The sequence below is a fragment of the Artemia sp. Qi Xiang Cuo genome, chromosome 13 (genome assembly GCF_049724085.1).
Source record: "Artemia sp. Qi Xiang Cuo chromosome 13, ASM4972408v1, whole genome shotgun sequence".
NCBI lineage: Eukaryota > Metazoa > Arthropoda > Branchiopoda > Anostraca > Artemiidae > Artemia > Artemia sp. Qi Xiang Cuo.
This window is the reverse complement of record NC_142806.1, coordinates 30,608,496-30,624,584: the sequence shown is the minus strand read 5'-3', so window position 1 is coordinate 30,624,584 and position 16,089 is coordinate 30,608,496.

Below are 16,089 nucleotides of genomic sequence, written 5' to 3'. Positions count from 1 at the left end.
GTTTAGAAGTCAATCCAGTGAAATCAATAAATCTACACGGAGAAAATTCCAGAAGAAGCTGCATTGCTGATTTGATTTTAGTGTATCAATCATCTGCTGGAAAAGTCTTCATTGTTGTGTAATGTTTTCTTATTTGTATATCGTATATAAGCATAGGAAAGGGCAACTCATCATAGACCGAATCGAATTTGAAACGTATCAAAGCATGTGCACGGGGGGGGGTGCTTTCTATTACAAGGTCTTTATTAGCAATACGACCTCCCAAGCATGGGCGCCCATAAGCTGAATTTTGGGGGGGGGGCAAACCTTGTCTAATTGGCAATTTTAATGCTATAGAGTAGAAATCTCAGAACAAAAATATAAAAATAAGGCAACACCATTCAATCAGGAGGGGGGCGGGTTCCCCCCACCCCTCTTATGGGCACCCATGCTCCCAAGCTCTGGCGGGGAAACTTTCCTGGCCAACCCTTTTCAGTACTGTTGAGCACTGCGACAAACAGGGATGCATATCGAAAATTATATTATGATAAAAGAGAAGCCCTGAGCCGGCCAACCCAGCCGAGGGGGGTTAAGTAAGTAATAGCAGAAACTTCATCACTGTAAGTGTATTGGATCAAAAATTACTGTAATGGGCAGAATAACCTTAAGAAACTTGCCCAAGAAAATTGAGAATCTTTAACTTCTTAAATTCAGTATTAAAAACGCATTTTTTTAAGTGCAATTTCAAAGAGCAATAATAAAATTTCAATTAAAAAAAGTTAATCTAAATGTGAGGGGGCTTCCATCCCGGCCTACTCCATGCTCTTTATCTAAAGTTTGAAAAGTGTTTCCACAAAACTTCTTAGAATGAAACAATTAGCTAGTCGGTATTCGGTAACCTAGCTAAGCAACCGAAACTGTGAATCTCAAAATTAATCAAATCAGTCACACGAAGGTTACAAATAATCGTCTATAATAATTATTTTAGATAATTATTTGTATGAACAATTATGTGTTGCATGTATTTATGTGTAGGGAGAAATTTGTCACCGCTTAGTAACGCGGCTTTTGAAACTTGGAAGTGGTAATAAACACCTTGTCGGTAGTTCTCAATGATCGACGTGTCTGGATTGCTTTGTGGTACAAAATGGGAGGAATTAGCATTTTGCTGTGGCACCATTTATTTTGTTAAATGAAAATTAGTATTCTCAATATCTATTTGAATAAAAAATCTTCTGGTATCCTTCGATTGCTGGTCTGATACCATCACACTTTATGAAAAAATTATGATCACAGTAAGCACGTATGAATGACCACCTTTCTGAGGCTCTCAGACATTTTGAATTTGGTAGTGTACTTTCATCAATGTTGAACCACAAATTTGGGGCTCTCCCTTTGTCTAAAGTTTTTCGAAAATTCCTTTGCTTTTAACGTTTAAACGGCCAACTTAACAGTGAAAAAAAGTCAGTTGGACGCCGAAAAATTTATTCAAAGAAATTAAATATGTATCATAGGCAGAACAATGCGGTACCCAAGTTCAGATTTTTTTTTTTTTTTTTTCCAGGCTACCTCGTGTTGAAAGAGCTGCCAGACAAACTTCGGAGGAGGCTTATTCTGTTGGAAACTAAAATTTGTGATGCCCTTTTTAAGAATCAAAGGTGCTTGGAGGGTAGCCATTCCCCTGTCCTTACCGCCTTTTTGGTGCTCAAGATCAAAATTTTGAGATAGCTATTTTTTTCAAAGTACTTGAAGCGTCCAATAGCTATGCCTCCAGGGATGGCAAACCCCCTCCCCCTCTTCATAGCTTCTGGGGCAAGGGATATAAGTTTTTTAAGTTGCCCACTGTTTACGAATAGAAACTATCATTGGGAAAGGGGGGCATGTTTTATCCTGTGTCTCCAAAAAGGCCTAGGGCATTAAGATGAAACTTCAGAGAAAGTTGAATGTTGAGAGGGATGTTGAATTAAATCCAAAGACGCTATGTGTATCCAGGTTGTCAAAACTGTGATTACTTATGACTGCGACTACGAGCAATTCCGACTGATACTATCTGTGACCGTAACTGCGACCTAACTACGACTTCGAACACTTGCGGCTGTGAATACCACCATTTGTGACCGTGACTACTTACGACAGCAACGGTGAATATTTGAGACTAGGATTACTTGCAACTAAAATTTCAACTACTTGCGACTGCGACTACTTGCAACTGTGACTACTTGCGACTTGGACTATTTGAGACTGCAATTGCGACTACTTGTGGGTGTGACTACTTGAGTCTGTGACTGCAACAACTTGTGATTGCAATTACTTGTGACCGCGACCACATCCGGAAGAAACTACTTGAAATGATGACTACGGTAACTTGCGACTGTTTGCAACCCCAAGTCCGATTACTTGCAATTACTACTACTTACGACTGCGACTACTTGCGACTGCCAACTTGCAACTACGACGGAGACTACTTGTGGCTACGAATGTCCCTACTTGTGGCTACTTGTGACTGCTACTACTTGTGACTTTGGCTTGACTGCAATTGCTACTATTTGCGATTGCAACTAGCTCCTTGATTGCCTCCAGATTTTGAAAACGGCGTAACTGGGTATATCTAAATTGATCTGAGGAACGGTTACCGATATTAAGTTGAAAGTATCAAGGAATTTTGACCTCAATCACAATATATCATGTGCATCCAGGTTGTCATAGTGAAATCTCTTCCGCGCCACACCGAGCAAACGCTCAAGTCAAAGTCACAAATAAAAGAGTTTAAAGAGTCAAAAATAGACAGAGCTAAGTAATGCCTCTGACATATTTATTCTCTTATTCTATCTTCATTCATATGCAATCGTTTGAACATTTTCCAAGGGGCTACTTTTGAGTATATTAAAAGCTTAGTTAAAGAACCACCCTAAACCTTGATTTTACGTTGCATTTTACATTGATTGAACAAAATTTATGCAATAATTACATTGAATACAATCAAAGACGAAACTCAGATCATCTTATACATCATAAGAATTAAAATTAGAATCAAACATTTTAATTCTTAAACGGAAAACATGGAAAACTGGAGTTACATTCATAATATTAAGCAATAATAAACTTGTGGTAATAAAAAACAAACAGCAATTATTTTTTTAGAAGCTTTCCAGAAAAGAAAATTTTCAAAAAAATAGACAGGCATATTAAAAATTAAGAAGAGCAGAAATACTGCCCTATAATAACTCAAAATCTAAAACAACCAGAAATTACTATCAAATAATAAATGAAACCCAATGCAAACAGGAACTAAAATAAATAATAAGACCAAACAGAAAGATAACAGATACCGTTATAGATGAACAAATAAATACTGAAATCAATAAAAATTAAACTTAAAACAAACAGAAATTACTGAAAACAGGAGTCTGCCTACTGTTCTCTCCCTAATCATAAACGGTCTAAAGTCTATTGTGTCATTTGTGCTTGACTTGAAACCGATTTTAATTTAAACTTTTTTTTACAACTAAAACATTGAAAATCAAAAATTCTGTTTAAAAATCTTGAATTGCTGGGATTTCCAAGAAGTAATATCATTATATATCAAACAAACAGCTAATTTCCGTTAGTTCCTTACAGTCATCTTGATTATTATAGGATTAGTTTAAATGTTTATTTTTCGTCAACGTTTTTAAAAATTGAAGCACACTGTTCAAAATGCGTATGATATTGGTTTCGATAAAAGCAAATTACTCTTTAGTAAGGGGTTTGCCGAAATCCTGTTTATAATAATTTCTATTCATGTTAACTTCAACTTGAACATCCATTTTGATTTCTACTCATTCGTTATCTTTTCTTCTTTTTTTTTAATATAGGTTGGTGATACTTTACATAATGGATAAAATCAAACCGGTTATTGTTTCCTTTTCGTACACCTGAAAGAAAAAAAATCAATCCTGTTTCTATCTTCTTTTGTTTTATCTAAGACTCCTTGCTTATTTGTAATCTAATTTGTGCCTATTTCTCTATTATTCCTTCACTTTACTACCTATCTATCTTACCTCTTGCTCGACGTTCCATAGCTTTCCACTTTTATGATTCGTCAAATGCAGAATTTTTTCTCTGCTAATACATTTTATCTACCTTTTTCCTAAAATTTTTTTTTTCATTCATACGATTCTCCATCCATTAATTTACCATACAACAATTTCAAAATTCTCATTCTAGCTACCCACGGCGGCAAGGGGCTGTTCCCATTCATTAGACCTATAACATATAACATTAAAATACAAATTTACAATACATGTACGTTTTGTAGGTTAAAATACATTCACTTTTCTTGTAACACTTTAAAACACTTTTTACTATATATACATAAATAAAAGAAAAAATAAAAATATAACACCATTCTTTTTTGATATATCACATTTCAACACACTCTACTCTCGCTAATCCTCAAAAAAGCTGCAATAATCCTAAAAAATTCCCAAAAATCAAATATTTCATAATCCAGGTGAATCGTATCCCCTCAACATATAAAATAAATTTCAGTAGTTTAAAATAAGTTCCAAACAGTCATTAAAAAAATGACCAAATCTAAAATCTTTAATCTAAAAATTCATAAAATCCTATAGTATTTTTACATTCCCTAAAACTTTACTCAATTTTTTTTTTCATGAAATAAACCCCACTAATTCAAACCTACCTCTTCAAATCTAACACCTCAAATTTAAACCCTACAATCTAAGTCCCAAATACTTCAAATCTAAACTCTATGATTTTTTTTTTTTTTACATCATACAAACTCCTATATTATTTTTATATTCCATAAAACTATTTTCAATCATAAACCCCATACATTCTATTTATTCAATTAAATTTAAATCTTGCCTAATATATAAACTTAAAAACACTGAACAAATCCTGAATCTAACTATTATAATCTAAAAATTTAAATCAAATTCTAAAATCAAACCCTTCATTAAAAGTTAGAAATATTTAATTTAAAATCTAATATTATTCTATAAATATATATTCCATCTTTCCTTTATTTTTTATACCAAAATTAAGAACTCCTTTTTTAACCTTATACCTAAATCCCTACCACAAAATGAAAAAACAAACATCCTACAAATGTAAAATTTTAAACCCTTAAACTCTGTAATTTTTTCTCAACTCTTCTTTTATTATTATTATTTTTTCCCCTTTTTTTTAACAGCACATCCTTGCCCACCAAGACACAAAAAAATATTCCCTTCTACTTTATACAAAACACGTCCTCTATTTTCTTAAACTTCATAATCCTTTTCCATTCTGTTTCCACGCGATTTTTTACATCATTATATTCCTTCTGCTTTTCTTTTCGCTTGCACGTGTAATAAAAAAAAGCGACACTATGTACACTATTGTCCTTGTATAGGCATCATCATCTACTTTTAGGTACACAGCTTTCTCTTAATTAATTTCATCTTTTTTATCTGTAACACTTGCCAATGAATTCCTCAGTTCTGCTACATTTGTTTCTTGTTTGTCACGTTCTAACATTACCTGGCAGTGCGTTTCTAATTTTTTCTCGCATAGCTTACAAAGTCCATTACTACCATTCATATTCATCTTTACTTTCGAATCTTCTGTGGGTAACAAATTATGCATAAAGATAAACATATGTTCTTTAACTTGTGGCGACAACAGGCAACTTTCTACCAGTTTCAGCCCATTTATTAGCTCAACCAACACTCTGCAAATATTCTCTTCTTAGGCTATGGCTTCCTTCTTACTGGTTACACAGTTAAAATCTCCAAATAATATTAATTCATCAGTATTTTTGGGGATACATACTGCAATATCTTGCCGGAAAATTTTTTCTTTGTTTTTCCTATTTTGGGATCCGGATGGGGCACAAACATTGATATATGATCTTCTATTTATCACACAACTGATATTTCTTCCTTCTTCGTCGATTCTGACATTTTTTGGCTCAAACTAACGTTTATATACCACTGCTACACTACCGCCACCAATACAAGTGTTTGTTAAGCATTTGTGTTCGGGTTCTATGCTTTTTAAATTATCAGCATCACTTTCTTGCATAAAAGCTAATTCTATACTTTCTGTCATGAGACAGTCTCTTAAAAGCTGTTGTCTCTTTCTTTGCTTCAGTCCATTTACATTTAAACTTATAAATTTTTGGATTCAATTCTAATCTCATTTCATTCTCCTCTTCTTTCCCAGTTTTCGGTTTCCTGTTATCTTTTTCTGATCTACTAAATGATGTTGACATATTCATTTATACTTCTACCACGTTTGCCAATGTATATTGTCAACGTACTCGTCCACCAAAAGCACCGGTGTGTTCTGCTATTCAGCGTAGCTTCCATATTTTCGATGTGTTTCAACGTTCCAGATTCTTTCTCTTTTTCTTCATTTTTCTTAAACTGTCTGTTTTTATTTCTTTTCATCCCCCTTGTTTTGACTCCTGGTGTAGAATAGCTACAAGGTCGCATATCTGTGATCTCTTCTTCTTTTTCACTATCTTCATCGCTAACTGTGGAGTTAGCTGTCTTCTTTTTAGGTTTTTTCCTCATTTCTTTCTTCGTAGCCTCTATGTTTTCTGTCTCAGTTTTCAGTTTCTTTTCTAGTTCTTCTCTCATTTTGTGCAATTCTTGCTCTACTTTTTGTCCAATTTTCTTTCATGTTTGCTTAAGTCTTTATCCACCTCTGAATATTTTCGCTTTACTTCTTTTGTCAAGGATGGATATGACACATAATCATCCAGTTGGGGTATCTCCCGTTCTTTTCTTTGATTTGTGGCTGGTTTTGATGGAGATTCAGAGCAGTCCGCCACCATATGTCCTTCTTGGTTGCATCTGGCGCACGTTCTTATCTGTTCATCGTACCATACTCGCAATCGTAGTCCATCCACAAAAACAAAAGATGGAATGTTCATATTAACTGATGAATCGGATCACTCTATGTTACTTGGTGAATTTTTGATAAATAGACTGAAATCTAACCCGAATATAAAAGTAAGAAGGACTATTGATGATAGATCATTACAAAATTTGAGAGCTAAATTGACTTGTAGCGACTGGACTTCGGTTTATGAAGAAACCAACCGAGATGCAATGGCTACCCTATTTATTGAGAAATTCTCTTCTGCCCTTGACTCTGCCTGCCCCTTTTCGAAAAAGCGCTCCAGGTATGCGACCCCGAAAAAGCCTTGGATCACCCAAGGCTTACTAACCAGTATTGAACACAAAAATATGCTATTCAGGCAATATATTGATAATCCTGATGTACTTGATACGCAATTCAAGAATTATAAAAACACTCTGACAACCCTGCTCAGGAAAGCTTAACACGCTTACTACCATAAGCAGTTTCAAGAAGCAGAGAGGTCGCCAAAGAAGACATGGACACTGATAAATGAATGCCTGAAAAAACAAAAAACTAATAGGTTTCCCGAGACCATAACCAAGCCTGATGGAGCATCTTCAATATCCCAACAAGAAGTAGCCAACACGTTAAATGAATTTTTTGCATGCATTGGAGAAGCAACCGTAGAGGAAGCTTATGGCCTTTCAACTGTCGTCACGGATAATTACAAAAAAAACTACCTTTGCCGTCTTCCTCCTCTATGTTTCTGTCGCCAGTCACTGATGACGAACTGCTGAAGATTGTTCAAGCCATGAAAAACGGTCACTCCGAAGATCCAGATGGGTCTTCAAGTTACCTCAAACAGAAGACCATCGATTGCTATGTCGGCGTTATTGCACACATCGTCAATTCTTCCTTTAAAGATGGCATCTTTCCTACTCTCTTCAAGTCGGCAAAGGTTATACCCCTCCAAAAAGGAAGCGACCCCAAGCAGCCTTCGAACTACCGCCCTATCTCTATTCACTCTGGTTTTTCGAAAATTATGGAGCGTTGCATCTACAACAGACTGATGAATTATCCGACTAAGTCTAATTTCTTCAACAAGTATCAGTTTGGATTTAGGCCTGGGCACTCAACCAAACATTCTATATTGGTTTTGCTACAGTTTTTGAATGATGCGATGGACCGTGATGTGATACCAGCTACAATATTTGTGAATGTAAAAAAAGAGTTTGACACGATTTGTCATTTGATTCTTCTGGATAAGCTTGACAACTGTGGAATAAGAGATAATGCTCTCTTACTCATCCAGTCTTACCTCAGTGGTCAGAATCAATTTGTGGATGGAGGTGCAGTAAGATCGGTAAAAACTCCATGTTCTGAAAAGGTAGGAGTACCACAAGGTTCAATTTTGGACCACTACTATTTTTAATATACGCCAATTACCTTCTGGACACTATCACCGATGATGGACCTGCTCTACTATTCACGGACGACACGGCTAATTCCGTCACGGGTTCAGATGTATCAACCGTCAGAGGAAACCTCTGTTCCGGTCTAAAGAAGCTTTCACAGTGGTTTGTTGACAACCTCATGGTGTTAAACTCTTCGAATACCCGTTTCATCATCTTCTCTCGAATTTCACATGCCGTACCGTCGATTTCCCAAATATCTGTCCGTTTTAACGGAGAACTCGTTACCATTGCCAGGAAGGAGTCTTGTAAGTATCTAGGGCTAACAGTTGATGAAAATTTATCTTGAAAAATTCATCTTGATAGGCTAAGGATACAGCTAGGAAGGAATGTGGGGTTACTGCCGTATCTGAAATTCCACCTCTCTCTCCCTGCTCTTAAGTCAGTTTAGTATTCTCTAATCCATTCTTATTTTAATTATTGTCCGATTGCTTATTTAAATACTTTCAAATCTCTAATTAAGCCCCTTCAACGTCTTCAAAATAATGCCCTTCGTACGTTAAAAGCACTCCTTCCTTCCCCATCTTCCCTCCCTGATAATTCCCCTACTAAGAGCCTTTATACATTTTTAAGAATATTGCCAGTTGATCTAGTCCTTCCTGTACATTGTGTCCTTTTCAGATTATAACAAATAAAAGAATTATTAGTATTGGGTTTAAATTCTAGTAATTTCTCTTCACTTTCTTCTATCCTGAATAATTATTATTTAGGAAGAAGTTCAGCCAAATTTCCATAACCTATAATTTGAAATGAAAGAACTAGATTTTCTCCTAAAAATTCAATAATAAAGTTCTGGAATATTTATGAAAGTAATATAGATTCACGTTTTCCTATTCCAGTTTCTAAAGATAAATTCGAACTTTATCTAATAGGTAATTATAATTAACTATTCATTAATTTGAAGTCATGTTGGCTGGTGCTATTATTGATAAAAATTTAGTTAGGTGGTAATACATTGATTTGAGGTGTGGGTTGTGGTTTCAGTGTGGTATCTCATTTTCTTCCGAGTATATCTAGTGTATTATTATTACTTTTCATCATTTGTTATTATTATTATTATTTCTTTTATTTTTTTTTTTAGGGTGCCTGTTTTTGAGTATAACTCACGGTGTAGCCACCCTCTGTAAATATTTTCTTTTCCATTGATTCATATTGTAAAAGTGTTATTTTGTCTTGTAGTGATTTAATGTGAAATTAAATGAACTTGAACTTGAACATAGTTACTTTCATTTTCGCTGTAAATCTTATTTTTGACGATTCTATATATTCACCTCCCTTGTAAACATTCCTTTTACACTGTAGCACCGTACCGTAGCCCATCAATGATTTTTGCACCGTTGACCCTTCCATCTCAAAGGGTACTCCTTCGATTTTGACGTAGCTAGGTCTATCCTATCAGCTTTCAATAATTATATATTTTACTTCTCCACCCGTCGTTGCGAATGGAAGTATTCCGCTTCTTCTTTGCTCCAAAAACTTCTCAAGTTTTTCACAGTTTTGTAAATCTAACAAAAATTGTCTTCTTGAACTTCAAACCTGACGCATCTATGCCTATCAGATTTTCTTATCGCAAACCTTTCTGTTTCATCCATCTATGTATCTCAAGTTCAGTTGGCAGGTCTTCATCTGTAAATGCGGTGAAACTCATAAATGCTGTATTTTTTTTTAACATATTTCAACGTTTTCCCATCTTTTCCCATAATTTCTCGTACACTCATCTTTTTTTTCTCCTTTTTCATAATGCTTTAAACACGAGTAATTTTAACTAAGTAAGTAAAATAGCACACACGCGCAAAAACAAAACATACAGCCAAATACTATTAAACAACCACCAACACCACCACTAAAAAACATCCAAAAAAGAAAAAAAACAAATTAATTACCAGATTAAGTACCTTATTTCAACATTCTTTGCACGCTACCTAGCGGTCCATGCAAATCTTCGAAATAGATGAAATATTTCAACATTCTTTGCGCGCTACCTAGCGGCCCATGCAAACCAACGAACTATACTACACTATTTAATGACGTTTTGTATTCACACTTAATACCTACCTATCCTAAAAAGCTTATTTACCTTACTTATTCAAACTAAAAATATCCTAAATATCTTATTCTGTTATTAAATAATGTTTCCTTTCACCCTCTATTTTTAAAACTAAACACAAACACTGAAAATATTTTATAATTTTTCAATTTCTATAATCTTATTTTCGCTATGGAACGCTTATTTCCTCAAAAACTCTATCCTCCATTTATCTTTTTGTTTGATGTGAATTTGTTTATAATTTCTATTCATTTCGGTAGTAATGTTGATAGTAATTTCTAGTTATTTTGAATTTGAATTATGGTCCTGTTGATTTATTTCTGTTTGTCTTAAGTTTTAATAGGACTCTTTACTTTTCTTTGAAAAATATCTTTTTCCAAAAATTTTTACAGCTACTTTTCTTGTATGAGAAATACTAAATTACGTATTTATCTTTCTATCTGTAAAGAATTGCGATTCAATTTATGGGCCTGGGTCTGATATGGCAATGTCATAAGGAGAAAATAAATTTGATTCAAGATTTTGAGATTGCACTTAAAAAAAAACTTTAAAAATTTAATTCCTCAATTCCTCAAAAAAAAACTTGAATTTTCTTCTAAAATTTGAAGACCATATCTGAAATAATAATATGTAGAGACGGTGACACAGGGCTCTTCCTTCTTAATTTCAAAATTTGTGTAAACATGCACCACATAATTTTTTATTCTTCCCACATTCAAAATAGGGCCAGCAATATTCAGTCTAATTCCATAACGCAATAGTTTTTGGTATAGTATTAAAATGAAAAGCAGCTGGATATTTAGGGTGAAATAAAAGATTTGTCAAAGAGCAGAGTCAATCTCACAGACGTAAGCATGATTTGGAGTTGGGGCCCGTACCCCTCCCTTGAAATACTATGTTTTTTTCGGAATTCAGGGTACTTATTATTCAAAATTTTTCAAATTTTACAGAATAGATTTTTCTTTTAGTATTGAAACCTCTCCCCAGGGAGGAAAATCCTGTGTACGTGCCTGTTTTAGCTCTTTCTTTGCGTTGAATCGAATTGAAAGAATAAATTGCGGCAGGATCCCAAAATAAATGACGGAGAAACAAGACTGTTTACCTGTGAAGTTCAGAGAACAAAATGTATTGCGAATATTTTGCTTCTACAGTCAACAAAGCTTCTTTAGTAGAAATAAAAAGAAAAAAAAAGTAAAAAGTAAAAAGCAACATGACTTTGAAGAGCGAAAAATCAACTTGAGCAAACCAAAGAATGGACTTATTTACAAAATAAAAGTAGTGCAAATATGAAAACAAATTCAAAAGCACAATTGAGGCTTCCCACTCCAACCCTAAATTATTAATCTTAATACTTTGAAATCATAACGCTGCTTTTTAAAAATGTTTCCTATGGTTTTTTTTTTTTCGTGAGCAAAAGTCCGATTTAATATTATAAATAGCGTCAGAATAACAACCATAAACGTTTATGTGAAGCATTTTTAGAATAATCTGACGCTGCATTATTTGTTATTTTTATCATATAAAATAGAAATTATAATTGTCTGTAACATTTTAATGACACAATCTGAACGTTGTTAAACGTTAGTAACATAGTTTAGCAACGTTAGAATCAATACCCGAAACATGTGAAGCAACATTAAAATTGCACTACTAACCTATCTATTGTCCGTATATATTATAGATGGTGTCTATGTCTGTGTACCTGTAATATTGTAGCGACATATTCTATTAATAATATATTCTATTATATTCTATACATATTCTATAATTCTATAAATTAATAGATGTTCTATTAATAGACATATTATACATATTCTAAAAAATTAATAGATGTTCTATTAATAGCAAAATTTAAATAGTATCCGTAAGAGTTTATGTGGAGCAGCCCTTAAATAAAAATAGCACTAAAATTATTATTAGACTATTTTTAGCACATCCTTGAAGTTACAGATAGGGATGTCTATATGTCCTGACTGAAAAACTATAGGATTATAAAAAAAGAAATGTGTTTGTACGAGCAAGATTTAACTCGGGCATTTCTAATGCAGCAACAATTATTTTAATATCAAGGTATCTACTTTCTGATTTTTCCCACTAGTGATAAACCGAGAGGTAATGTATTAAAAAAACAATAAGCTTCTAAGCATCTTGAGTCTAAAACAACATTATGTTTAACGGTCTTAATCAATTCGCAGAACATGCTTATTTTAAGAGACTGTCTATAAATATCAGCTTCATCAACATAAGTGTCACATACCATGTTTAGAACTACTATTAGAAAGATTTTATGAGAAATGGTTGGGAACTCTTAGGAAAGGGCAGTTTTAACAAGAAACAGTGCAATTTAGAGGCTCTAGCACGTTTTTAGCCCCCTCTCCGAACAGCGTGGTGGATTAGTATCCCTTAATTTAAGGTTTTTTACGCAGTCATCTTAAGGTGATAGTTTAAGTCTGATGAAAAAATTATATTTAGTCATTTTTTAACCCTTCAGCTAACTCATTTTCTAACCCTTCAGCTAACTTAAAATGAAAAGACCTTTTATGTCGTTTGCAAATCTGTTTAAAATCACCAAAAAACTTAAGAGAAAGAAACAAAACTATACAGTATTAATTAGAACTGGAAGATGAATAAGCATAGAACACTGGTATTGAGGGTTTTCTCAAAACACTATCAATTGTGGCTGAACATACTTTTTTGATCATGGAAACAGGCTGCTGACCTCCAGTTCATCAATCTTGCACCTTTTTCTGAAAAAAAAATGAGTTTATAGAGCCAAAAATATGGCAAAAACTGGAAAAAGCTTCTTGGAAAAAACTGGAAATTTCTTAAAAGTTTATTACTCATCATTTCATAATTGTCTAAAATTCTAGATTCTTTTCTTTAGTTCACATTTTGTTTTCAGATATTAATAAATATCACAACCTCAAAGCAAAATAATATTTTTTTTTTATTATTTAAATCATTTGAACTTCTTCAATGTATTTCTTAATCTAATATATCCCGGTTAATTTGAGAAACTTATTTAACAAACAGCCTTTTCAATAGTAGGCCATTTTCAATCTTTCATCTAAAATTGTTAGTCAAAACCTTACCCTGAACGTTTGCTAACCAGCAGCACGAATTAAACTACAAATTGCTTTTGGGTCACAAAATTGGTCTACAGCTTAAAAGGAAGAAGATGACTATGCTGGGATTGAAAATTTTAACAGGAGATTTAAAAGACGTTTCTTCTATAAATATGAATCGCCATTCTTTGTATTTTTAATTTGGCTCATTTTGCCTGAACAGATTCTAGGATTTGCAAAATTAAATAGCAAACCTTATACGGAACACAACTAAACGACAATGTTTATATAAAATTATTACAGCTTAGCTAAAACACAAAATTGATAAAGGGTAGAACTCGGAAGAATTTCAAAACGAGGTGAACAAGAGAAAATAAACAAGTGGTGAGACTCACTGAGAAAAGAATTTCCTATAGTTTTTGAGTGACGCCAAAAAGGTGAGCTGTTTAGTCCTAATATTTTATATACCCAAACTTCATTGGCTTACTTCTCACTGATGTAAAAAATGTCTCATAGATTTAGTTATGTAAGCGTGAAACACATCTATAGCCTCTCTAATTTTATTAGCATCTGATATTAGCCGAAGGAAACAGAATTTTTGACTAAATGGTATTAATTTTTAATGTTTTAGAAAGGGGAGACTTACTTCATTTTCTTCAAACAAAACTATCCATCTTTAAGGTAAAAGAAACTACCGTTAAGTTCTTCATAAAGCGTTAAGTTCTATGCAAGTTATTTTACAAATACCGTTTATAGTGAGGAGCTGGGAGTAAAAGGGCTGTGAAGCAATCTGCATGTGAGGCTGATTTATCTACGGTAGCGACAAAGCGGTAAAGCTAGCTATTTTACTGCTACCTAATATTTAAAAACTAGATTCAAAATTATAGATGGCAAAGCAAGTATCAAACTACACTAGCAAACTAAAATACTGGTAGATGTTTCAAGGGACAAAATTGGAGGGTCACCACGGGGAAAAAGTGCTTTGTTGGTTTTCAAGAAAGGGGGAAAATATTTTTAATGTTTATGTACTTGTAGAGGAAACAAAATTCTTTGGGATGCAGAATTCTTTTTTTTCTCTTCAGGAGAAAGCCACTGGTTTAAACACACTGGAACAAAATCTCCGCTCAACACTCCAGATTTTTAAGATAACAAGACTAAATTAGTGCCTCGGGTTATTTCACAGTCAACAAAGAGAATAATTTCCTCTATGAAAGGAGTTCTTAGCTTACTCAGTGTAGAGGAGAAGTTGAAACCAGTGCTGAATTACCTGATACAGTTGTATCAGATTTAGCGTAATTTGTTCTATACAGTGGTATGGTACACCTTCAATGTATTTCCAACTAAAATGGAATATTGAAAACTTTGTAATTGCCTTAAATCCTTTTGTTTAGTGATAAATTTACACTTAAAATTTATACTTTTTATTACATTTAAAGTTTCACCTAGGGATTCTACGTTCTAATTTTCCTAACTGTCACTAGAAATTAATTTTTCATTCACAGGTCAAAAGATATACCACTCAATGCAAATCACAAGGACGTTCTGCCTCCAGATATACCAAGAGTGGGGATAGTGAGTCTTCAGTCTTCGCTGTATTCTTCTGCCGCCAATATATCTTCCTACTTTGTTGTCAGGAATGGGCTAAAAGAGTGAAGATCTGACTGATAAGTAGGTATAGAATGTTCTTGGGACCATCCTACTTCTTGATCCTGTAAGCTACCACTGCAAGGCTGCCTTGAGAGTTTTAAAGTCCTTTTTCTTGAGACATTGCCTGTAAATTCTCATCAGCATAGGTGAATTATACTTTAATAAGAAGCTGGTGGGTCATTTTTTGGATTTCTCCATTTGAGACTCGATATGTCTAGGGGCAAATCTCCAGCATTTTTATTGGTGGGGGGGGGGCAAGAGGGTTCCATATCCGGATATTCAAGGGGTATGGGATATATAATAATTTTTTTCTCCACGTTATTCTGGGATAACTACCCCCCCCCCCCTTCTAAACGACGCCCCTGGATATGTCCAATGAACAAACAAAAGCCTCAGTATTCAAATGCACAGCGTAAGTTATTTCGATGATCTTTGACCTAATACCAAAATAGGTAAGGATCTTTCAAAGGTTCTCGCAATGGGAGGAGTCAAATATTTATTCAAAATCAATAAATACCATGAAAAGGTTAGACCACAATTGACAAGACTCTTCAACGAGTACTCGAAGGGTGAACATAAAAGCAGTTTGATCTGAACCCATGTTATTCATTATATGTTCATTGACACGCTTGATAATAATGTGAAAAATTAACTTTCCAGGTATAGAGAGTAAACATATCCCACCCTAATAGCTGCATAGAGATGTATCGCCTTTTTTAAGAGTCAAACCATCGTTCTCCGTGTCCAATCTAATGGGACCTTCTCCTAGAACCATACAATTACAAGGAGAGTAGCCCGTTTGGACCTCAAAGGTGACAATGAGCATTTAACCATTTTATCCACTATTCTATCTTTACGGGGTTCTTTATTATTCATCAGTTTCTCCGAGATTTCAATGATTTCTTCGGTTGTAGGTGGATAAGGACCAAGCGAGGAAAGTGTTTCCGGTGGGATCCTAAGCTCTTACATCAGAGGCAGACAGTTAAGAACTTTTTCAAAGGGCATGGCCTATAATTTCTTGATA